The sequence below is a fragment of the Myotis nattereri genome (assembly GCF_964212035.1).
Source record: "Myotis nattereri genome assembly, chromosome: 2".
Taxonomy (NCBI): domain Eukaryota; kingdom Metazoa; phylum Chordata; class Mammalia; order Chiroptera; family Vespertilionidae; genus Myotis; species Myotis nattereri.
This window is the reverse complement of record NC_138076.1, coordinates 104,467,567-104,494,349: the sequence shown is the minus strand read 5'-3', so window position 1 is coordinate 104,494,349 and position 26,783 is coordinate 104,467,567. Positions and strand designations below refer to the sequence as shown.

The following is a 26,783-nucleotide window of genomic DNA, read 5'->3' as shown; positions in this document are numbered from 1 at the left end:
ATCATATCAAGCATCTTCTCAGACCACAATGGCATAATATTAGAAATAAACTACAATAAAAAAATTAACACTTGGAAGCTAAATGGCATACTATTAAACAATGATTGGGTTACCAAAGAGATCAGAGAATAAATTAAAAACATCCTGAAAATGAATGATGACAATGAAAACACAACAATCCAAAATCTATGGGACATACTGAAAGCAGTCCTGAGGGGGAAGTTTATAGCTCTACAGGCCTACCTCAAAAAACAAGAAAAAATGGTAGTAAATCATCTAACTCTACAACTTAAAGAATGAGAAAGAGAGCAACAAGTAAATCTTAGAGTCAGCAGAAGGAAGGAGATAATAAAGATCAGATCAGAGCAGAAATAAATGACAGAGAGACCAAAAACAAAACAAAACAAAACAAAAAACAATACAAAAGATCAATGAAACCCAGAGCTGGTTCTTTGAAAGGATAGACAAGATTGATGAAGCTTTAGCTTGGCTCACAAAGAAGCAAAGAAAGAAGACCCAAATAAACAAAATCAGAAAATAAAGAGGTGAAATAACAACAGACCCCACTTTAATACAAAGGATTGTTAAAAATATTATAAACAACTTTATTCCAACAAAGTAGACAACCTGGATGAAATGGATATATTCCTAGAAAAATACAAACTTTCAAAACTCAATCAGAAAGAATCTAAAAATCTCAATAGGCTGATAACTATGAAGGAAATTGAAGCAGTCATCAAAAAGCTTCCAGTAAACAAAACCTATGGGCCAGATGGCTTCACAGGGGGAATTTTACCAGACATTCAAAGAAGAACTAACACCTATCCTTCTCAAAGTATTCCAAAAAACTCAAGAGGAAAGAACACTTCCAAGCTCATTCTATGAAGCCAGCATCACCCTAATACCAAAACCAGATAAACACAACACAAAGAAAGAGAATTACAGGCCAATATCGCTCTTGAACATAGATGAAAAATCCTCAACAAAATTCTAGCAAATTTGATCCAGCATTACATCAGAAAGATCATACACCATGGCCAAGAAGGATTTATCCCAGGGATGCAAGGAAGGTACAATATCTACAAATCAATAAACGTGATATATCACATAAACAAATAGAGATAAAAATCACAGAGTCATACCAATTTATGCAGAAAAAGCATTTGACAAAATCCAACACCAATTTTTCATAAAAACCTTCAGAAAAATGGAAATAGAGGGATCATGCCTCAACATAATAAAAGCCTTATATGACAAACCTACAGCTGACATCATACTCAATGGGCTAAAAGATAAACTATTTCACCTGAGAACAGGAATGAGACAGTGATGCCCACTTTCACCACTCCTGTTTGACATAGTACTGGAAGTGCTAGCCATAGCAATTAGACAAGAAGAAGAAATAAAAGGTATCCAAATTGGAAAAGAAGACAAGATGTAAAACTGTCATGATTCACAGATTACATGATACTGTAGATAGAAAACCCTAAAGACCCCATCAAAAAATTATTAGACTTAATAAAAGAATTTGGCAATATAGCTGGATACAAAGTTAAGGCCAATAAATCTATGGCATTTTTATATACCAATGGTGAACTTACAGAAAGAGAGCACAAAAGAAACAATCCCATTTACCATCACACCAGATAAATTAAGATACCTAGGTATAAATTTAACTAAGGGAGTAAAAGACCTGTACTCAGAGATCTACAAGACACTGAAAAAACAGATAGAGGTAGACATAAACAGTTGGAAGAACAAACTGTGTTTATGGATTGATAGAATCAAAATAATTAAAATGTCCATACTACCCAAAGCAATCTATAGATTTAATGCACTCCCATTAAAGCACCACAGGCAGGTGGTGGCTTACACCTGGCTGGGGCCAGCGTTCTCGAAGTTAGACCGACCCGGGTCAGTTTCGGCTGGTGGGGGTCCCTATCAGGCCCCAGAACAATGGCGGTGTTTCACGAAGAAGGTGGAAATCGAGGACTTCCAATATGATGAGGACTTGGAGACGTATTTCTACCCCTGCCCTTGTGGCGATAACTTCTACATCACTAAGGAAGATTTGGAGAACGGGGAAGACGTGGTGATGTGTCTGAGCTGCTCTCTCATTATAAAAGTGATTTATGACAAAGAGCAGTTTATGTGTGGAGAAACAGTCCCAGCCCCTTCCACCAACAAAGAATTAGTTAAATGCTAAACAAGGACTTTCGGGATCCAAATCCTGAACAATCAGGAATTAGACAAGCTGGAAAAATCAAAGGCAAAGTTCCTGGCTTCCTCGTGGGACAACTGCTTTGTAGTTTGCTGCTGTGGATTCTTTCCATTGGCTCTGAGTTCATCTCCAATTAAAGAAGCAAGTCCATGACAGGGCATACCTGGATTTCATGCTTAGAACTTTGGATAGGAAAAAGTGTTCTTTATTTTCCACATGAATTTAAAGGAAGGTAATTTCAAGTCAGTGCTTTCATTCCCTCAGTCTTGTTATTTTTATCTTATACCTAATTTATTATCTGATAACATCGTCTACCTCAAATCATTAGGATTCCTACTTCTAAAACAGGATTTTATTTTTTTAATTGGTTACCAATACAACAAGAAGATATAACCCTGGTAAACATATATGCACCCAATGCGGGAGCAGCCAAATACATAAAAAATCTTCTGGAAGATATCAAGGGAGAGATCGACAACAATACAATCGTAGCAGGGGACTTTAATACACCACTGACATCACTGGATAAAACCTCTAGACAAACAATCAGCAAAGAAACAGCAATCCTAAATGACTCACTAGATCAGATGGACTTAATTGACATCTTCAGAACACTTCACCCCAAAGCCACAGAATATACATTCTACTCAAGGGCTCATGGGACAGATTCAAAAATAGACCACATATTGGGTCACAAAAAAAGTCTCCCCAAATTAAGATTGAAATCATACCAAGCATCTTCTCAGACCAGGATGGAATAATATTAGATTAAATATTTATTGGGGTACCAATGAGATCAAAGAAGAAATTAAAAACATCCTGGAAACTAATGACAATGAAAACACAACAATCCAAAACCGATGGGACACAATGAAAGCAGTCCTGAGAGGGAAGTTTATAGCTCTACAGGCCTATCTCAAAAAACAAGAAAAAATGGTAATAAATCATCTAACTCTACAACTCAAAGAATTAGAAAGAGAGCAACAAGAAAACCCCAGAGTGAGCAGAAGGAAGGAGATAATAAAGATTAGAGCAGAAATAAATGACATAGAGACCAAAAAACCAATACAGAAAATCAATGAAACCAAGAGCTGGTTCTTTGAAAGGATAAACAAGATTGACAAACCTCTATCCAGGCTCACCAAGAAGCAAAGAGAGAGGACCCAAATAAACAAAATCAGAAACGATAGAGGCGAAATAACAAGAGACCCCACAGAAATACAAATGATTGTTAAAAAAAAAAACTATGGACAGCTCTACTCCAACAAACTAGACAACCTGGAGGAAATGGACAAATTCCTAGGAAAATGCAACATTCCAAAACTCAATCAGGAAGAATCTAAAAATCTCAATAGGCCAATAACTATGGAAGAAATAGAAGCAGTCATCAAAACGCTTCCAGCAAACAAAAGCCCAGGACCAGATGGCTTCACAGGGGAGCTTTACCAAACATTCAAGGAAGAACTAAAACCTATCCTCCTCAGACCACTACAAAAAATTCAAGAGGAAGGCACACTTCCAAGTTCATTCTATGAAGCCAGCATCACCCTAATACCAAAACCAGGTAAAGACAACACAATGAAAGAGAATTACAGGCCAATATCCCTCATGAACATAGATGCCAAAATCCTTAACAAAATCTTAGCAAATCGGATCCAGCAGTACATCAGAAAGATCATATACCCTGACCAAGTAGCATTTATCCCAGGGATGCAAGGATGGTACAATATCCGCAAATCAATAAACGTGATACATCACATAAACAAATTGAAAGAAAAAAACCACATGGTCATATCAATTGATGCAGAAAAGGCATTCGACAAAATCCAACACCCATTTTTGATAAAAACTCTCAGCAAGGTGGGAGTATAAGGATCATACCTCAACATAATAAAAGTCATATATGACAGGCCTACAGCCAACATCATACTCAATGGACAAAAACTAACACCATTTCCCCTAAGAACAGGAACAAGACAGGAATGCCCACTCGCACCACTCCTGTTCAACATAGTACTGGAAGTATTAGCCATTGCAATTAGACAAAAAGAAGAAATAAAAGGCATCCAAATTGGAAAAGAGGAAGTAAAACTGTCCTTATTTGCAGACTACATGATATTATACATACAAAACCCTAGAGACTCCTTCAAAAAACTACTAGACTTAATACATGAATTTGGCAATGTAGCAGGATACAAAATTAACCCCAAGGAATCTGAGGCATTTCTATACACCAATAATGAACTTCAGAAAGAGAGATTATAAAAAAAAATCCCATTTACCATTGCACCAAAAAATTTAAGCTACCTAGGAATAAACTTAACTAAAGAGGTAAAAGACCTCTTCTCAGAAAACTACAGGACACTGAAAAAGGAGATAGAGGTAGACATAAACACATGGAAGAACATACCATGTTCATGGATTGGTAGAATCAACATCATCAAGATGTCCACACTACCCAAAGCAATCTATAGAGTCAATGCACTCCCCACTAACATACCAATGGCATATTTCACAGACCTAAAACAAACTTTCCAAAAATTCATTAGGAATAAAAAAAGACCCCAAGTAGCTGCAGTAATCCTGAAAAAGAAGAATAAAGTAAGTGGGATCTCAATACCAGATATCAAGCTGTATTACAAAGCCACTGTTCTCAAAACAGCCTGGTACTGGCACAAACAGACATATAGATCAATTGAAAAGAATAGAGAACCCAGAAATCGACCCAAACCACTATGCTCAATTAATATTTGGCAAAGGAGGCAAGAGCATACAATGGAGTCAAGACAGTCTCTTCCATAAATGGTGTTGGGAAAATTGGACAGATACATGCAAAAGAATGAAACTAGACTACCAACTTACAGCATACACAAAAATAAAGGACTTAAATGTAAGACAGGAAAGCATAAAATTACTAGAGGAATCCACAGGCAGCAAAATCTCAGACATATGCCGAAACAATATCTTCACAGATACAGCTCCTAAGGCAATGAAAACTAAAGAGAAAATAAACAGAGGGACTATATCAAAATAAAAAGCTTCTGCAAAACAAAATAAACCATCAACAAAACAAGAAATCCCACTGCATGGGAGAACATATGTGCCAATGTCATCTCCATTAATGGTTTAATCTCCAACATTTACAGGGAACTCATACAACTTAACATAAAAAAGATAAATAACCCAAACAAAAAATGGGAACAGGACCTAAATGGATATTTTTCAAAAGTGCACATAATGAAAGCCAAGAGACATATGAAAACATGTTCAAAGTCACTAATCATCTGAGAGATGCAAATCAAAACAACAATGAGGTACCATCTCACACCTGTCAGACTGGCTATCATCAACAAATCAACAAATGACAAGTGCTGGCAAGGATGCGGAGAAAAAGGACCCATCTTACACCACTTGTGGGAATGCAGACTCGTGCAGCCACTGTGGACTTAATAAATGTGGAGAACAGTATGGAGTTTCCTCAAAAAAATTAAAAAATGGAACTCCCATTTGACCCAGTGATCCCACTTCTAGGAATATATCCCAAGAAACTAGAAACACCAATCAGAAAGGATATATGCACCCCTATGTTCATAGCAGCACAATTTACCATAGCTAAGATTTGGAAACAGCCTAAGTGCCCATCAGCAGATGAGTGGATTAAAAAAAAAACTGTGGTACATCTGCACAATGGAATGCTATGCTGCTGTAAAAAAGAAGGAATTGTTACCATTTGCAACAGCATGGATGGAAACTGGAGAGCATTATGCTAAGTGAAATAAGCCAGTCAGAGAAAAATAAATATCACATAATCTCATTCATTTGTGGAATATAATGAACAACATAAACCAGTGGTTCTCAACCTTCCTAATGCAGTGACCCTTTAATACAGTTCCTCATATTGTGGTGACCCCCAATTTCATTGTTACAAATTGAACATAATTAAAGCATAGTGATTAATCACAAAAACAATATGTAATTATATATGTGTTTTCCGATGGTCTTAGGTGGCCCCTATGAAAGGGCTGTTCGACGCCAAAACCGGTTTGGCTCAGTGGATAGAGCGTCGGCCTGCGGACTGAAGGGTCCCAGGTTCGATTCCGGTCAAGGGCATGTACCTGGGTTGCGGGCACATCCCCGGTGGGGGATGTGCAGGAGGCGGCTGGTCGATGTTTCTTTCTCATCGATGTTTCTGACTCTCTATCTCTCTCCCTTCCTCCCTGTAAAAAATCAATAAAATATATTTAAAAAAAAAAAAAAAGAAAGGGCTGTTCGACCCCCAAACGGGTGGCGACCCACAGGTTGAGAACCGCTGACATAAACTGATGAACCAAAACAGATCCAGAGACAGAGAAGCATCGTTCAGACTGTCAAACCTCAGAGGGAAGGTAGGGGAGGGTGGGGGTAAGGGCAACAAATCAACCAAAGGAATTCTATGCATGCATATAAGCCTAACCAGTGGACACAGACACCAGGGGGGAGGGGGTGTTAGGGCATGAGTGGGGGGATGGGGGGAAATAGAGGGATAGGGACACATATGTAATTCCTTAATCAATAAAGAAACAAAAGATCAGAAAATAAATAAATGACATAGATACTAAAAAAAAAAAAATACAGAAGATCAATGTACCAATAATAGCTGGTTCTTTGAAAAGATCAATAAGATTGATTAACCTTAGCCAGACGGATGAAGAAAAAAAGAGTGAGAACCCCCAAAAAAATAAAATCAGAAATGAAATAGGTGAGGGAACAACTGACATCACAGAAATACAAAGGAGTGTAAGAAAATACTGTGAACAACTATATCCCAACAGATTGGACACCCTGCATAAAAATGACAAATTCCCAGAAACATACAATCTTCCAAAATTCAATCAGAAAGAATCATAAAACCTTGAATAGACCAATAACAACTAATATAATCAAAGCATTAATTAAAAAAAAAATACTCTCAGAAAACTAAAGCCCTGGACCAGATAGCTTTGCAAGAAAGTTCTATGACACATTCAAGGAAATAATAACCCCTCTTCTGCTCAAACTATTAAAAAAAATCAAGAGAAAGAAAGATGTCCTTGCTTCTTTTATGAGCTCAGCATTAACCTAATCCTAAATCCATATAAAGACACTACACAGAAAGAAAATTATAGGCCAATATCTCTGATGAACATAGGTGTAAAAATCCTCAGCAAAATATTAGCAAATTAGATCCAGCAGTAAATTTAAAAATCATACACCATGACCAAGTAGGATTTCTTTTGGGGATGCAAAGTTGGTAAAATATCTTCAAATCAATAAATGTAATACATCACAGAAACAAACTGAAGGATAAAATCACATGATCATATCAATAGACACAGGGAATGAATTTGAAAAAATTCAGCACCCATTTATGATAAAAACTCTAAGTAAGAGGGAAAAGATGGGTCATACTTCACCATAATAAATGCCATACATGAAAACCTAAAACCAACATCATATTCAAGGGTCAAAAAATAAAAGCATTTATCCTAAAAACAGAAACAAGTCAGGATACAAAATTAACATTCAAAACTCAATAGCATTTTTATATACTAATAATTAGCTCTCAGAAAGGGAAACTAAAAAAAAAAAATATATTACCATTGCAACAAAACTACAAGGCACCTAGGAATAAACTTACCAAAGGAGGTAAAAGTCATATACCAGGAAAACTATAGGACATTGAAAAACAAAAATGGAGGAAGGTGTAAATAAGTAGAAGTGTATAACATATTCACGGATTAGAAGAATTAAGATCATTAAAATGTCTATATTACTCAAAGCAATCCACATTAAAATACCAATTGCATATTTCACAGATATAGAACAAATATTCCAAAAATTTGTATGGAAGCAAAAAAAGACCAAGAATAGCCTCAGCTATCTTGAGAAAGAAAAACATAGTTAAAGGGATCACAATATTGGATACCAAACTATATTACAAAGTCATTGTAATCAAAACAGCCTGGTACTGGCACAAGAACTGGCATATTGATCAATGGAAGAGAAAAGCAACCACAGAAATCAATAAATAGTGTTGGGAAAACTGGACAGTTGCATGCAAAAGAATGAAATTAAACTACAATCTTACACCATATACAAAAGTAAATTCAAAATGAATTAAAGACTTCAGTGTGACTTCTGAAACCATAGAACTCCTAGAACAAAACATAGGCAGTACCCTTTTTGAAAGAGGTTTTAGTGATATTTTTTGAACTGGTCTTCTCAGGCAAGGTCAATAAAAATAAACAAATGGGATTACATAAATCAAAATTTTTTATAAGGTTAAAGAAGCCATCAACACCAGCAAAAGACCACCAACTGAATGGGAGAAAATATTTGCAAATTTTACATCCAATAAGGGTTAATATCCAAAATATATCAAGAACTTATACAATTTAATATAAAAAACCCAAACAACCTAATTAAAAATGGACAGAGGACTTGAATAAATACTTTTCCAAAGAAGGCATACAGATTGCTAACAGGCATATGAAAAGATGTTCAACATCACTAATAATCAAGGAAATGCAAATCAAACCTTACACCTGTCAGAATGACTGTTATCAAAAAGATAAAATGATTTAAGTATTTGTGAGAATGTGTAAAAAAGGTAACACTCACACACTGTTGGTGGAAATATAAATTGGTGCAACAAACAACTATGAAAACATATAGAGATTCCTCAAAAATAAAACTACCATAAGATCCAGCAATTTCATTTATGGTATTTATCTGAAGAAAACAATACTAATTCAAAGAGATATATGTACCTCTATCTTCATTGCAGCATTATTTACAACAGCCAAGATTTGGAAACAACTTGTGTCCATTGATAAATGAATGGATAAAGAAAAGGTGGTATACAACCACTGTTTAATAAAACATTGAATTTATTCTAATTCTTAAGGCTATACAAGTTCATTATAGAACTTTATAAATACTGACTATATTTATTTCCTGCTGATACTATAAAAACCCACTAACTTAGTGGCCTAAGCTTGAGAGGTCAGAAATCTGAAATCAATCTCACTGAGTCAAAAATCAGAAAATTATTTTTCTTTATTTCAGAAAATTATTTCTGAACCTTGTGTCTGTTAGAAATCGCTTACTATATTGGATTGATTGATTGAACACAATATGCTTCTCTTAAGTTGTATGATTTAAATAATTTTTCTCATTCTTTTTGAGTGATATTATAGAGTCTGGCCATTGCCTTATTTTTTTGTGTGTGCATGTTTTGTTTTGTTGTTGTTTTTTTTGCCTTTTTAAAAAATAATACCACATTTTAAAGCTTTTTTTTTTTTTTAAATGAGGTGCAGCCTCTATGGCAGACAACTTCCTCCCTTTCTTTCTCTAATAACACATCACTCCACTTGACAATCACTCCACTTGACAATCACAAACCTAAAAAAAAGTTTACTGTGTTTATTTCTTTTCACTCATATGAGAAAAATTATCACCAAGCCAAGCTCACAATTAACTAAATGTTCTCCTTTTAGTGAAATTACATTTTTAAAATATATTTTTAAAAATAATTTTAGAGAGGAGGGGAGAGGGAGAGAGGGATAGAAACATCAATGATGAGAGAGAACCATTGATTGGCTGCCTCCCGCACACCCCCTCCGGGGGATCGAGCCCTCAACCCTGGCATGTGCCCTTGACTCAAATCGAACCTGGGACCCCTCAGTTTGCAGGCTGACACTCTATCCACTGAGCCAAATTGGCTAGGGCTGAAATGACATTTTCAACTGATGAGCAATTTTTTTTTCTTAAAAAAAGATAAAGAGTAGGTTATCCAACTAAAACCTTTCTCTCTCGTTCATCCTAACTGCTTGCTTCTGATACCTGCTTTTTAAAAAAAATCTTTATTGTTGAAAGTATTACATATATCCGCCTTCCCCTAACCCCATTGAACCCTTCTAGCCTGCCCCTATCCCCCAACCTAGGCATTCAACACACTATTGTCAGTGACCAAGGATTATGCATACATGCATACAATTTCTTTGGTTGGTCTGACACTTTCTTTTGATGCCAACCCCTGATGCACAAAGCATCTGTCAACTACAGAAATTTCCTGAAAACTGTCCTCATCATCTTCCTCTTTTTTATTTATTTATTTATTTATAAGTATATTTTATTGATTTTTTACATAGAGGAAGGGAGAAGGATAGAGAGTTAGAAACATCAATGAGTGAGAAACATCGATCAGCTGCCTACTGCACATTCCCCACTGGGTATGTGCCCGCAACCAAGGAACATGCCCCTGACTGGAATCGAACCTGGAACCCCTGAGTCCGCAGGCTGATGCTCTATCCACTGAGCCAAACAGGTCAGGGCCTTCCTCTGTTTTAAATTAGCACTGGTAGAAACTATTGTTTTACATTTTAAAGCTGAATGAACTCTAAGTAGTAACAAACAGGCTCAAATTAACTTTCTTAGAGAGGTCTTCTCAGACCTTAAGATCTAAAATAGTCTTCTATTCACCTCAATAACTCCTAATTTCATAGCCCATTGTGACCTCCATAACATTTATAATTTTTAAACATAATTTTAAATCTTTGTTTACTTGAATATTTCTGTCCACCTCATGGGAAAGCAAGTATCTTATCTGTCTTATTCAACATGTGACTCTGGTGCTAGAATAGTGCCTGGTACATAATTAAATACTTCATATATATTTGTAAAATAAATTTATAGCCACCTCTCCACACAGAGAGTCTTCCATATAACTTTTTTTTATCCTTACTGGAGAATATGTGATATGTTTATTGATTTTAGGGAGAGAGGAATGAGAGGTTGAAAGGAGAGAAACAGAGAGAGATTGATGTGAGAGAGAAACATTGATTGGTTGCCTATTGTGACCTAGCAACCTTTTGGTGTAAAGGATGACAGTCCAGCCACCTGAACCACCTAATCAGGGCTCACATAACTTTTAAAATGCCATTAATTTCCTTTCTTGCTGATGTATAAATAATACAAATGTTCTTCATTATTTCTCCCACAAAGAAGTACTCGATTTCCATGTCTATTTCCCATATATTTCTTTCATTTTGGTTTACTTTCTTTATCACTGTTTCTTCCCAGAAATGAGAAAATTTAATTCCATGATGCTGTTTAATCTGACTCCAGTATTTCAAGGCCTCATTATTTATTTATTTATTTATTTTTTCTAAAGGAATAGATTATTTGCTTGTTTGAATACCAATAATGTCAAGCTGTGACTTTCTTTGTGTTTGAGCTCATTGTGTGAATATTACAGCTGAAGCTTAAAATGGCAATTTAACTGAAGTTGGGTATTTTTGCTGGGAGGACTGTGCCTGGAGATATAAATGTAAGTGTCTCCTGAACTAAGAGGCAGGATTCTAACTAAGTTTGTGTGAAACAGATGCCCCACAATAAATTCCTAATAGATTGTTTGCTTTCAGCTACATTATTAATTTGTTCTTTAGGAGTTTGAGAAAGAACAATGTGCAACCTAATGAAGATTTACCAGGTTCAGCAACAGAGACAAGATCTGCTGGTTTGGAATAGAATAGAATCATTGAGAAAAAGGGAACAAACTATTCATTATTGCATCTCTAAAAAGAGTTTTATTCTCTAGGCTTCAAAAACTAAAGTCACCACTAATCTATTTACTTGTACTCATCTATTTATCCAAGTTAAGGGAGTTTTTAAATTGTTAACAATTTTTTTTTACAGGCCATCGGACATTTTCAAAATTTTTTATTGATTTTAAAGATTGCTTTGCTAGGTGTCAGAATCCAAATTCATCTTATTGTTTCACATAACCACTGAAAGTGAGGAATGCCTGTGTATATTTCTTGGACATAATTTTCATGTAACCAATCAATCAAATTATTGTCATCCATGTTAACTTCTTACACACTTATCATGTACACAATAATCTAAGGAATTAAAAATAATTTCATATAAAATTATCCATACTTGGATCAAGCAATTAAAAAGTCAAATTATATGATTCTGATATGTGTTTCTTTTTATTTTCTTTTATTCTGTTTCTTTTCTTTTTATCCTAATATGTTTTATTCTTTTCTTTCTTTTCCACCTTTTTATTGAATTTATTGGGTGACACTGGCTAACGCAATTATATACATTTCAGGTGCACAATTCACACATATCATCTATACTCTGTATTTACCACCCCAAGTAAAGATTCTTTCCATTACTATTAACCCCCTTATACCCTCCACCACCTGGCAGTTGCCACATTGTTGTCAGTGTCCATGCTTTTTTTCTTTTTTTCTGGATCCATCCATCCATCCCCCAACCCAGCCTCCCACTGGCCTAGAATTATAAATTAAATACATGGAAAAACTGTATTATAAATCCAGTGTTCTCCCTATTCAATCCATTCTAATAAATTGCTTGTTGTTTTTGTGTGTTTTTTATGTCAGTTTTTCTGTGTACCAGAGATTTTGTAAGCATTCATGTGTTCATTCATTGATTAATACATTTAATTCTCTCAAGAACACAATGAGGTAGCTACTGCAGATGCATTTTGCAAATGAGAAAACCCAGTCACACAAATGTTAAGTAAATTGCTAGAAAACATTAATCTAGTGAGCACAGTAACCCAGATTTAAATGCAAGCACATCTCAATTAAAGCCCTTGTGCTTGACTATCTTTCAAATTTTCTGTTAAATTATGTCTCTCTAATATCTTTTCTATGTTATGTCTGAGATTTGCCAGGTAGCAATATGATTATTTGAGACAGAAATAATTTCTTAATTAAAGTACTCATCTAATACTCAGAAAAATATGAAAAAAAACCTGATTATAATCCTCATATTATATATGTTAAACTTGCTTGTCACTAAAGTATATGTTGTTCTGCAGCTTATTAGCCATTATATAATTTTCTAACATATAAAAATGATGAATCATTTGAACATGGTGATTTCAAAATATATACAACATTCTGAACTTTCAAAATTATGTGCTATGTAGTTCTTAGAACATTGTATTTCTCCACTTTTGGTAGTCAGAATATATCTGTATGTCAGTTTTATACTAAATTGATGAAGGTTTTCAGTTAACTAGAGAAAAAATATATAACACTTTCATTGCTATTTCAATTGCCTTAAGATTATTTTTTACTAGTTTACTCTAAGGTAAATTTTTAAAGAAATAAATTTGTTTCCTAGACTGAATAATGAACTGGCCTTATTATGTGGCAGTCACCTAAATAAAAACAAAACAAAACAAAAAAATAAAAATAAAAAACCAACTCATTAATGTGAAAACACCATGATCCACCTTCTTAAAATTAAGGAAAGATGACTCTCTCTCCAACATGTTACCATCCTTCTTGCTCCTCTTTAAGTTTGCATGTCCAGACTGTAACTCATACTCCATGCCCTGAAGATCTCCTAACACCCAATGTTTCCCCTAGGTATCAGGATAATTGCATTGTGAGACCAATCTTCAGAGATGGATCTGGCTGGGTTGTTTTTGAGAAATTTCACTACTTCTGTGCAAACTATAATAAAAAACTTGATGCTTAGCTTTGAGTGCATTTGTCAAATGTCCTATATAATGAAAGCCTAATATGCTAAGTGTCCAGTCATCTGGTTGGCAATACAACCAATCAAAGCGTAATATGTTAATGATATGCTAAGGTTGCTAAACTGCTCCTATAATGTGTACTGACCACCAGGGGGCAGACAGTCTACTGGTCAACCAGTCACTATGACATGCATTGACCACTGGGGGCAGATGCTCCGAGCAGTAGGTTAGCTTGCTGCTGAGGTCTAGCCAATCAGGACTGAGTGAGACAGGCTGGACAGACTGGAGACCTCCCATGATCCCTCCCCAGCTAGCCAAGCTCCCACGTCCCTCCCCAGCCCCCAATTGTGCCCTGGTGGGGTCCCCTGGCCTAGCCTATGCCCTCTCACAATTCAGGACGCCTCGGGGAATGTCAGAGAGTTGCTTTCGGACCATGATGGAATGACCGGTCACTATGATGTGCACTGACCATCAGAGGGCAGTTGCTCAACACAGGAGCTGCCGCCTGGTGGTCAGTTCACTCCCACAGGGGGAGTGTTGCTCAGCCAGAAACCGGGGTCATGGCTGGCAAGCACAGCGGCGGTGGCGAGAGCCTCTCCCACCTCCACAGCAGTGCTAAGGATGTTCAACTGATGGCTTAGGCCCACTCCACATGTGGGCCTAAGCCGTCAGTTGGACATCTCCTGAGGGTTCCTGGACTTTGAGAGGATGCAGACTGGGCTAAGAAGCCCCTCTGAGTGCATGAATTTCATGCACCATGCCTCTAGTTTGATCATAAAATTGCCATTACCAATTGAGGACAGGAAAGTTACAGAGACATATTCACAGGCTCCTGCTAAAATCTTTCAAAGGCTTTTCTTAAATCATTTTTTCTAAAGCAAGACCTTAAAAGTTGATCTTCAGATGATTTCATGTTCTTTGAAATTCCATCTTTTTGCTTCATCTCATAGTAAGTGAATTTGCACTTGAGTGATATATCTGTTTTCCACTCACTATAGAAAATTATTGCCATCACCTACAATATTCTTTGTAGTAGAGCATATAAAACAGTGTAAGATTGATTGGCAGTGAATTTTGGGCATTTGTTAAATTATATGCACATTAATAATGTTTTCTATTAAGAAATAATACATGTTCAGGAGGTGGTTAAACTTATTTCTTAACTTAAATTTAGAAGGGGTGATCCCCGCATAGGTCCAAAGACAAAAAAAAAAAGTGTATAAAGAGAAAAAATGAAAATCTTCTTTCCACCTTTTACACCATGAGTGCAGTTCCCATATTGCCCCTAATTCATATACTATATAATAAAAGGCTAATATGCAAATTGACCAAACAGTGGAAGGACAATTGCTATGACACACTGACCACCAGGAGGCAAACGCTCAATTCAGCTGTCCTCTGGTGGTCAGTGTGCTCCCACAGGGGGAGTGCCACTCAGCCGGAAGCCAGGCTCACAGAGCAACTGTGGCGGGAGCATCTCCCGCCTCTGCGGCAGCTCTAAGGATGTCCAACTGCAAGCTTTGGCCCCCAGGGAGCAGGCCTAAGCCATCAGTTGGACATCCCCCAAAAGCTCCTGGACTAGGAGAGGGCACAGGCTGGCTGAGGGACCCCCCCCTCAGGTGCATGAATTTCATGCATGGGGTCTCTAGTATACAGATAACAACTGCTCTGGGTTCTTTTATTTTTCTTGGTTGTGCAATCATCACCAAAAACACTTTATTTTAAAGCTTATTATTTATTTGGCTTATAGAAGTAATACATACACCTCATTGCAAATTTAGAACACAATTTCTTTTTCCATTTTCTCAAAGGTTTTTTTAGATTTTTATTTTTATTAAGGTATCACATATGTGTCCTTATCGCCCCATTGCCCCCCACAACCCCAACCCCATTCATGCCTTCACCCCCCTGGTGCCTGTGTCCATTGGTTAGGCTTATATGCATGCATACAAGTCCTTTGGTTGATTTTTTCCCCTTACCCCCACCCACTCCTACCTTCCCTCGGAGGTTTAATGGTCTGATCAATGCTTCTCTGTCTCTGATTCTGTTTTGTTCATCAGTTTATGTTGTTCATTATATTCCATATATGAGTGAGATCATGTGATATTTATTGTTCTCTGACTGGCTTATTTTGCTTAGCATAATGCTCTCCAGTTCCATCCATGCTGTTGTAGATGTAAGAATTCCTTTTTTTTTTTTTTTATCACAGGGTAGTATTCCATTGTGTAGATGTACCACAGTTTTTTAATCCACTCATCTGCAGATAGGCATTTAGGCTGTTTCCAAATCTTAGCTATGGTAAATTGTGCTGCTGTGAATATAGGGGTGCATATATCCTTTCAGATTGGTGTTTCTAGTTTCTTGGAATATATTCCTAGAAGTGGGATCACTGGGTCAAATGGGAGTTTCACTTTTAGTTTTTTGAGGAAACTCCATATTGTTCTCCACAGTGGCTGCACCAGTGTGCATTCCCACATGCAGTGTAAGAGGGGTCCTTTTTCTCTGCATCCTCTCCAGCACTTATAATTTATTGATTTGTTGATGATAGCCATTCTGACAGGTGTGAGATGGTACCACATTGTCATTTTGATTTGCATCTCTCAGATGATTAGTGACTTTGAGCATGTTTTCATATGTCTCTTGGCCTTCCTTATGTCTTCTTTCAAAAAGTAACTATTTAGGTCCATTACCCAGTTTTTGATTGGGTTGTTTATCTTCTTTTTGTTAAATTGTATGAGTTCCCAGTAAATGTTGGAGAATAAACATTTATCGGTGATAACATTGGCAAATATGTTTTCCCATGCAGTGGGCTTTCTTGTTGTTTTGTTGATGGTTTCTTTTTCTGTGTAAAAGCTTTTTTTTTAATATAGTCCCATTTGTTTATTTTCCCTTTAGTTTCCATTGCCCTAGGACTGCATCAGTGAAGATATTGCTTTGGCATATGTCGAAGGTTTTGCTGCCTGTGGATTCCTCTAGTATTTTAATGGTTTCCCTTGTTAGGTTTAAATACTTTATCCATTTTGAGTTTATTTTTGTGTATGGTGTAAGTTGGTGGTCTAGTTTCATTTTTTTTTTTTTTGCATGTATCTGTTCAATTTTCTGAACAACATTATTGAAGAGACTGTTTTGATTCCATTGTATGTTCTTGCCTCCTTTGTCAAATACTAATTGAGCAGAGTGGATTGGGTCAATTTCTGGGTTCTCTATTCTATTCCATTGATCTATATGTCTGTTCTTGTGCCAGTACCAGGCAGTCTTAAGAACAGTGGCTGTGTAATACAGCTTGGTATCTGGTATTGAGATCCCACCTACTTTGTTATTCTTTCTCAGGATCACTGCAGCTATTCGGGGTCTTTTTTTATTCCAGATTAATTTTTGGAGAGTGTTCTAGGTCTGTGAAATATGCCATTGGTATGTTAGTGGGGAGTGCATTGACTCTATAGATTGCTTTGGGTAGTGTGGACATTTTAATGATGTTGATTCTACCAATCCATGAACATGGTATGTTCTTCCATCTGTTTATGTCTTCCTCTATCTGTTTTATCAGTGTCCTGTAGTTTCCTAAATACAGGTCTTTTACCTCCTTAGTTAAGTTTATTCCTAGGCATCTTAATGTTTTTGGTGCAATGATAAATGAGATTGTTTTTAGTCTCTCTTTCTGTAAGTTCACTATTGGTTTATGGAAATGCCATTGATTTCTTGGTGTTAGTTTTGTACCCAGCTATATTGCCGAATTCATTTATTTAGTCTAATAATTTTTTGATGGAGTCTTTAGGGTTTTCTACATACAGTATCATGTCATCTGCGAATAAGGATACTTTTATTTCTTCTTTTCCAATTTGGAGGCCTTTATTTCTCCTTGTTGTCTGATTGCAATAGCTAATACTTCCAGTACTATGTCGAACAGGAGTGGTGCGAGTGGGCATCCCTGTCTTGTGCCTGTTCTTAGGGGAAATGGTTTTAGTTTTTGCCCATTGAGTATGATGCTGGCTGTGGGTTTGTCATATATGGCTTTTATTATTTGAGGTATGATCCTTCTATTGCCACTTGCTCAGAGTTTCTCTCAAGGAAGGGTGTGGGGTATTTTCAAATGTTTTTTCCTGCATCAATTGATATGACTATGTGATTTTTATCTCTCAGTTTGTTTATGTGATGTATCATGTTTATTCATTTGCAGATATTGTACCATCCTGGCATTGCCAGGATAAATTCTACTTGGTCATCCTGTATGATCTTTCTGATGTTCTGCTGGATCCGATTTGCTAGAATTTTGTTGAGGATTTTTGCTTCTATGTTCATGAGGGATATTGGCCTCTAATTCTCTTTCTTTGTGTTGTCTTTATCAGGTTTTGTTATTAGGGTAATGCTTGCTTCATAGATAAAGCTTGGAAGTGTGCCTTCCTCTTGAATTTTTTGGAATAGTCTGAGAAGGATTGGCTTTAGTTCTTCTTTGAATGTTGGGTAAAACTCCCCTGTGAAGCCATCTGGTCCAGGGCTTTTGTTTGCTGGAAGCTTTTTGATTAATGTTTCAATTCCATCAGTAGTTATTGGCCTATTCAGGTTTTATTATTCTTCCTGATTGAGTTTTGGGAGGTTATATTTTTCTAGGAATGTGTCTATATCATTGAGGTTGTCCAGTTTGTTGGAGTAGAGTTGTTTGTAGTATTTTTTTTACAATACTTTGTATATCAGAAGGGTTAGTTGTTACTTAACCTCGTTCATTTCTGATTTAGTTTATTTGGGTCCTTTTTCTTTGTCTCCTGGTGAGCCTGGCTAGTGGTTCATCAATCTTGTTTATCCTTTCAAAGAACCAGCTCTTGGTCTCATTGATCTTTTGTATTGATTTTTGGTCTCTATGTCCTTTATTTCTGCTCTGATCTTTATTATCTCCTTCCTTCTGCTCACTCTGGGCTTTTCTTGTTGCTCTCCTTCTAATGTTTTAAGTTGTAGAGTTAAATGAATTACTACAATTTTTTCTTGTTTTTTTGAAGTAGGCCTATAGAGCTATAAATTTCCCTCTCAGGACTGCTTTCATTTTGTCCCATAGATTTTGGATTGTTGTATTTTCATTGTCATTCTTTTTTAGGATGTTTTTAATTTCTTCTTTGATCTCTTTGATAACCGAATCATTGTTTAATAGCATGCTATTTAGCTTCCAAGTGTTTGAATTTTTTTTGATTGTTTTGATTGTAGTTTATTTCTAATATTATGCTATTGTGGTCTGAGAAGATACTTGATATAATTTCAATCTACTTGAATTTGGAGAGACTTTCCCTGTGATTCAATATGTGTTCTATCTTTGAAAATGTCTCTGGTGCACTTGATAAGAATATGTATTCCATAGCTTTGGGGTGAAATGTTCTGATGATTTCAACTAACTCCATCTGATCTAGCGAGTCATTTAGGATTGCTGTTTCTTTGCTGATTTTTTGTCTAGAGGATTTATCCAGTGTTGTCAATGGGGCATTAAAGTCCCCTACTATGGTTGTATTGTTGTTGATCTCTCCTCAGATGGGGGCAGGCTGCATGTGGCTGCTGCTTCTCAGGCAAGGGCAGGCTGATCCTTGGACCAGGGTGGGCTGTGTGCAAGTCTGATGCTCCTTGGATGGGAGTGCGGGACACTGGCACATTTGCTGCTCCTTGGGCAGGGGCAGGCCACTTGAGGCTGCCGCTCCAAAACCTGGGGCGGGCTGCTCACAGGGGTGCTGCTCCTTGGACAAAAGGGGCCTGCTCACATGGTCGCAGTGCCCTGGGCTAAATCGTTGGGCTCATCAGAGGGGAGCACGCTTCAGAACTCACAGGAGCCTATTCCCGAGGTGGCTAGAGTCTCGGTGACTATGGGACCGCAGCCAAGGTAGAAGGTCCCTGGCGGGGGTGGCTGTAGAGTTTCGGGTGTTATGTGAGGGCACCCTGGTTGGAGGTGAGACTGAGCTCCCAGTCACAACAACTCTCCCCTTCAAAAAGACGAGGACTCTGAGGAAGAGCCGGCCGCTTGGGACTGTTTGCAATGGTAGCAGAGGCTGCCTAGTTAGGCGAGCCCAGTTAGCCTGCTGCCAAAGGTCCTGCAGGATCTAACTGTGTCTCAGTCACACACACACACACCACACATGACCACACACTCCTCTTTTGCTTTCTCACTCACTCATGCTCTCTCCCTCACTGCCGCCTTCTTCCTGCCTCTGTAGTTGGGTCAGGAGTGTTATTGACCCATTCGTGGATGGAGTCTCCTCTTCGGGTGTCTGGTTATGTGGCTCGCTCTCTAACACATTGGCCAAACAGGATAAAATTCACCTCGAGAAGACACGACATAAAGGGAACAAAACATGAATGTACTCATGACACCGATAGCCCCAATATAAGTAACCACCAGAGAAAAGAAAATTATAGGAGAAAAAAAGAGAGCGCAAATGATATCGAAGAGAGAAAAAATGGTATAAGAAAAAAGAAAAAGAAGACAGGGAAAAAAAATATATATATATATATGGAGAAAACACCAGAGAACAAACAAGTAAACCAAAACATACAAACAGCAAATTCCCAGTAAAGAGGATGGGGGCAAAATCTTATATACAGAAAGTAAGGTTAAGAATTTGATGAATATGGGGAGGACCTCAGTTCAGTATAGAGGAATTAGAAAGAGGCTGAGTGGATAAGAAGAAAGAGAAGAAAGTAATAGTAATAATAAATTTAAAAAGTATTGATTAAAAATAGGACAAAATAAAATAAAATCAACTAGAATGATGGGAAAATAATGAAAAAAGAATAGAAAGTAAAAAAAAATGAAATAAGGAAAATAAAGAAAAAAAGAGATAACAAAATAATAAAAAAATAAAAAAAATGAAAAAGTGAAGTGTTGTTCCTTTGGCTGGTTTAAGATCCCACTCTTCTATACTGTCTGTGGCTTCTCAGTTTCCTGTTGCTGGGACTGAAGTCCTCTCTTTAGGCCAGTCCCTGTGGACTCTCAGGCACTACCAGATTTTTTTTTTTCCTTTGTACCACTCAGGGCATAGTCTGGGTCTGGCTATATTGGTTGCCTGGAGATTGCAGGGAGGGACTATTTCTTCAGGAGAAAATGGCTACCTAGGTCCATGAACATCAGGTATGACTCAGTGCCAGACTTGTGGCCACCTCTTCTCACCCCAGCCTCTCCCTAGACTCCACAAGTCTGCACCTCAGGCATGGGTGAGTGTCTGTATCCAAAAGGTCCTATGAACTAGGTTCAGCAAAGAAAAGCAAAGACCACAAAGAGGGGAAAGAGCTGTGCTACTGCGAGTCCCTCTCCTCCCAACACTGCATGATTTGGACAGCTGTCCTTAATGGCCCCTCTGGGCTCAGTTTGTCGTGACTGTAGACCAAGATCTAGAATCTCCTGCCATCAGAAGTCCTGTGGACCTCCTTTCCACAGTCAGATGCTTTGCCTGACCCAAGAGACACAGCCTCAGTGCTGTGTGGTTTCCTCTGACCCTCTGGGCTCAGAGGTCTCACAGTTCTCCCCAGCCTAGATCCCTGATTTTACTGTTCTTTAGGTGTCCTCTGCCCTTCCTGGCTGTGAATTGTCTCACCAGCTGTGTCTACTTTGCCAGTTTGGGGTGGATGTTATTCAATTTATTAGCTCATTCTATCTGCTCCGGGACAAGGCTCAGGACACGTCTGTTTATTATGCCACCATTTTGTCTCTCTCTGCTCTTGGTTCTTATGTGGTCTTGGAGACTTTATCATTCAGTCTTTCAGAGTTTATTTATATATAATTTAAGATACTTTAGCTTCTATTTTTACTCTCTTTAATATTTCACAATTTCCCCCCATAGGTTTTGCTAATTTCTTTTTAATTATATTTGTACATATTTCATCATTTTTGTTAGTACAGATGCTCTTCAACTTATGATAGGGTTACATCCAGATAAAACCATCAAAAGTTAAAAAAAATCATTAAGTTGGAAACACTATAGCTTAGGGAAGCCTACTGTAAATGTGCTCAGAACACTTAACATTTGCCCACAGTTTGGCAAAATCATCTAACACAAAGTGTATAAATTGTTGGCTATTCTATCTAATAAAAGAGAAACATGGTAATTAGCCATACCTCCGCTACCCTTCCCATTGGCTAATCAGGGTGATATGCAAATTAACTGCCAGCCAAGATGGCAGCCAGCAGCCAGGCAGCTTGAAACGAATATGAGGCTTGCTTGCTTCAGTGACGGAGGAAGCTAACATTCCCCGCCTGCCGCTGACAGCCTCTGAGCTTGCAGTTTGAAACATTGTTACAAATATAGAATCTAAACAAACTCCAGAAACCTGCTTTAAGCCAGCCAGCTGGGATCTCAGAGCTGGAGTTGAAACAGTGTTTCAATTATAGAACCCAAACAAACCAGATACCTGCTTTCAGCAGCTGAGGCCTCAGATTTGGAGCCAAGCCTCAGAGCTACAGCTGTCGCAGAATAAAAAAAAAAAGAAGAAAAGGAGAGGTTAGGAACTTCAGTCACCCACCAGCCTGAAAACAGCCCTCAGCCCTTCACTCAGTCTGGACAGGCACCCCAGTGGGTACCCCGACCCTGAAGGGGGTGTGACCAGCTGCAAAAAAGCCATCATCCCCTCACCCAGGCTGGCCAGGCACCCAAGTGGGACCCCCACCCTGATTCAGGACACCCTTCAGGGCAAACCAGCTGGCCCCCACACATGCACCAGGCCTCTATTCTATATGGTAAAAGGGTAATATGCCTCCCAGCACCAGGTTCAGCGGAGCCGTGAGGCCTCACGGCACCGGGATCAGCATGACAGGGGGCAGCGTCCAAACCTCCTGATTGCCCTGTGGGTCTGTGTGTGACAGGGGGCGGGGCCACAACCTCCCTATCTGCCCTGCTCTGTTCGTGACAGGGGAAGGTGCCCCAACCCCCTGATCAGCCCTGCTCTGTGCCTGATAGGGGGAGCTCCCCAACCCCCTGATCTCCATGCGGCTCTGTGTATGACAGGGTGCGGAGCCCCAACCCCCTGATCAGCCCTGCTCTGTGTGTGACAGGGGGCAGTGCCCCAACCCCCTGATTGGCCCTGCTCTGTGGGTGATAGAGGGCAGCACCCCAACCATCCCCCACGGGCCCTGCTCTGTGTATGACGGGGTAGAGCCATAACCACCCCATCGGCCCTGCCCTGAGTGTGACTGGTGTGGCGCCCCAACCCCCTGATCCTCCCTGCTCTCTGTGTGACAGGGGGCGGTGCCCCAACTCCCCTACCAGCCCTACTCTGTGAGTGACAGGGGAGCGCTCCTCAACCCCCTGATGGGCCCTGCTCTGTGCATGACAGGGGGGAGCTCCCCAGCCCCCTGATCGACCCTGCTCTGTGCGTGACAGGGTACAGAGCCCCAACCCCCCTATTGGCCCTGCTCTGTGCGTGACAGGGGGTGGTACCGCAACCTTCCCATTGACCCTGCCTTGAGTGTGACAGGGGGCAGTTCCCCAACCCCCCAATCGGCCCTACCCTGAGCATGACTGAGGGTGGCATCGCAACCTCCTGATCCGCCCTGCTCTATGCATGACAGGGTGCGGCGCCCCAACTCCCCAATCGGCCCTGCTCTGAGCCTGACCAGGGGCTGCACCTAGGGATTGGGCCTGCTCTCTGCCACCCGGGAGCAGGCCTAAGTCAGCAGGTTGTTATCTCCCGAGGGGTCCCAGACTGCGAGAGGGCACAGGCCAGGCTGAGGGCTCCCCCCCTTCCCCCCGAGTGCAGAAATTTTTGTGCACCGGGCCTCTAGTATGATATAATTTATTATGCATATTTCTTTTGCACCATCATAAAGTTGAAAAATAAATTGAGCCATCGAAGGATGAGACTGCCTAATTTGAAATGGTCTTGTCTTTCATTATATGTTCTATATAGATGTTATTTACATGACTACTATAAATTACTGTATATCAATTGTGTACTTTACTAATTCACTGTCCTTAAATAGGTCTTAATAATTCATTTTTACTATTTCATATACAACAATAATATTCTATGCAAGTTAAATATTTTGCCTTCTGCTGAAACCAGTTTGGCTCAGTGGATAGAGCGTCGGCCTGCGGACTGAAGGGTCCCAGGTTCGATTCCGGTCAAGGGCATGGACCTGGGTTGCGGGCACATCCCCAGTGGGAAATGTGCAGGAGGCAGCTGATCGATGTTTCTCTCTCATCGGTGTTTCTAATTCTCTATCTCTCTCTCCCTTCCTCTCTGTAAAAAATCAATAATATATATATATATATATATATATATATATATATATATATATATAAAATATTTTGCCTTCTTATTTTTATTTTCTAAACTTTTAAATGTTCTCTGCTAGGATAGTACCTACCAGTCTTATTGAGAGAACTGAATAAATTTAAATATACAATCTTATCTGGCAATAGTAAGTGCTATATAGCAGTTTGCTGTTATTTTTCCCTTTGTCACTTGTTTCTATATTACCTTTAGGTATCTTCTGTATCATCCATACCAGTAGTTGTCCTTCCTTTCTTATCAGGACTTTTACAATATTTATACAAAATTCTCAGTATCTCCTTAGAATCATTTATCTAGTGACTGTTATATACTAGTCACTATGATAAATTCTTCAGATACATGTTATGGTGAACAAAGATGGCCTTAATGGAATGTGAAACCTTAATGGAATGTAAAAGATACAGAAAGGTGTGCAGATAATTGTGTTATTAATGTATTAATCAACTATACCTATAGCTTTAGCTATCCATCTGTTTTTATGACAAGATGGCTTTATTGATCATAATGTATCATCTTCTTGATCAGATACTAAACAAATCAATATATTTCTAAAAACTTAGAGATTTCTGTCTTTTTCATCTACAAATACCCTGCCACTACAACTGATCGCTATGATGCACACTGACCACCAGGGGACAGATGCTCAATGTACAGGATCGGGATCCATTCTGTCTAGATTGGGCCTGCGGGGCTCAGGCTAAAACCAGCTATCTCACATCCCCCAAGAAGTCACGGGTTGCAAAAGGGTACAGGCCAGTAATATTATTATTCTTCCTTATTAATCACATTTTGTTTTACATTGTACATATTGATATTGTACTTTTAGGAGTGCTGAAAGGGAAACACTGAAAAGAGGGAAAACATTTAAATCCAGAAGAGATACTCGAATGAAAGGTATACCCATTAGCAACCTTGTCCCATCTGTTCTCTTTTACTGTTCTTTTCCCTTTCCAGATAATCAAATGGAAAAAGCAAAACAGTAAAACAGTCATTCCTTCTTAAAAGTGTTAGAGCAAAAACAGGAAGGACAGCCAAGCCAAGGCACAGGCTACTCAGAGGAAACAATGTGATCACTCAGAATCCTGCTTTATTGCAGTCATTAAATAAACAATAAAATGATATGACTAGTGATATCTTATTCCTGCATAGCACAGATGTCACTTTCTCTAGGTTCATAAAATAGATTAATAGTTGGTTTATTGCATATACCCAGAAACACCTGGCAAACATCCACCCACTTTATTCATTTTGGGTCTTAAGCCTTAATATAAATCAGTAACAGTACCAAAAAAAGTGCCTTATTAAATGAAAACAGAAAAATATTTCTATATTCTATATTCAGTGTCACAAAATAATGTGAATTAGAATACAAAAGAAAATGAAAGGAAAAATCAGGTATTTTAAGTGTTATAAAAGTGGGTCTCATGCGCTCATTTTCTTAAAGAGGATAAAGAACTGTAAGGCCTGCAAAAAAGAAAAAGAAAAAGAAAAAGAAAAAGAAAAAAGAAAGAAAGAAAGAAAGAAAGAAAGAAAGAAAGAAAGAAAGAAAGGAAGGAAGGAAGGAAGGAAGGAAGGAAGGAAGGAAGGAAGAAAGAAAGAAAGAAAGAAAGAAAGAAAGAAAGAAAAATAAATCAAAGTTTTTGAGAAGATGATACTGTAGGTTTGTTGATTTAAAAGGCTGGGCATGGCTTGTCTGGTGTGGTTCAGTAGTTGAGCATTGACCCATGAACCAGGAGGTCAGGGTTTGATTCTCCATAAAGGCACATGCCCAGGTTGTGGGCTCCATCCCCAGTAGGGGGCATGCAGGAGGCAGCCCATCAATGATTCTTTCTCATCACTGATGTTTCTATCCCTCTCTCCCTCTCCCTTCTTCTCTGAAATCAGTATTTTAAAAAAGCCACACACATAAAAAAGGTTGGGCATGATTAAGGAAAAAGTAAAAGTATGGAGATTATTTAAGAGGAGCAGGGCTTCACTTCGATGAGAGAATTGTAAAGATACTGTAGTTACTTGAGCAAGATAGATTCCGAATGCTTCCCAGGAGTGTTCATTCTTGAAAATGACTGGCATTTTTACCAAGGTAGCCAGTAGCATTTTAACAATCAATCAATCCATTCTTTCTTTGTCCTCCATTGTGCTTCATTTCTAGTTCAGTTTTCTGACTGAAAATTTAAAGTCTAGATAGACTTTCCAGTTCAATTTAGAACAATTAGATTTCCAGTCTCTCTTTACAATTTAAAGAGGGTTTGGTAATAATTATATTAGCCCTTCCCCCCTTATCACTCTATTCACACCATTATTTCCAATGTACCCTCTGTCTTTTATTTTTTCTCTCTAGATACTTTTTAATATACTTACCAAGTGTTCTCTCTTGCTTTTCCTGTGATATCTGAAGAGATTTAAGATCTCATGCGATTTATCCCGGCTAAGACATAATAAAGAAAGAGTCATTATGGATGATTTGGTAGACATTTATTTGAATATAAATTTAAATTCCAAAGAAATCTTTATAATTGTCTGCCTTAGAGGGGAAAGAATATATGTTGAAGAATCTAGCTAAATTACTGTTTAGTTACATTTCACTGTTTGATACCCTTCATGCTGAAAAGGGCTCATTTAAAATAAGGAAAAAAGTCTAGAGCAACATGATTTTGGAAAATAGTAAAAGTCTGCAAACTAAATGAGGAAATCATGAATAGTGCTTTGGTTTGTTTTGTTTTGAATCTGAATAGAACAAAAATTAATAGATCTGCCCCTTTT

General features: G+C 38.2%; 1 pseudogene across 1 annotated transcript; it reads left to right on the top strand.

Annotated features, from left to right (window-relative positions):
• Positions 1–1,956: 1,956 nt before the first annotated feature.
• LOC308514488 (diphthamide biosynthesis protein 3-like) lies at positions 1,957–2,206 on the top strand (annotated as a pseudogene). Its single transcript has one exon. The product of its transcript is annotated as a diphthamide biosynthesis protein 3-like (transcript).
• Positions 2,207–26,783: the final 24,577 nt, after the last annotated feature.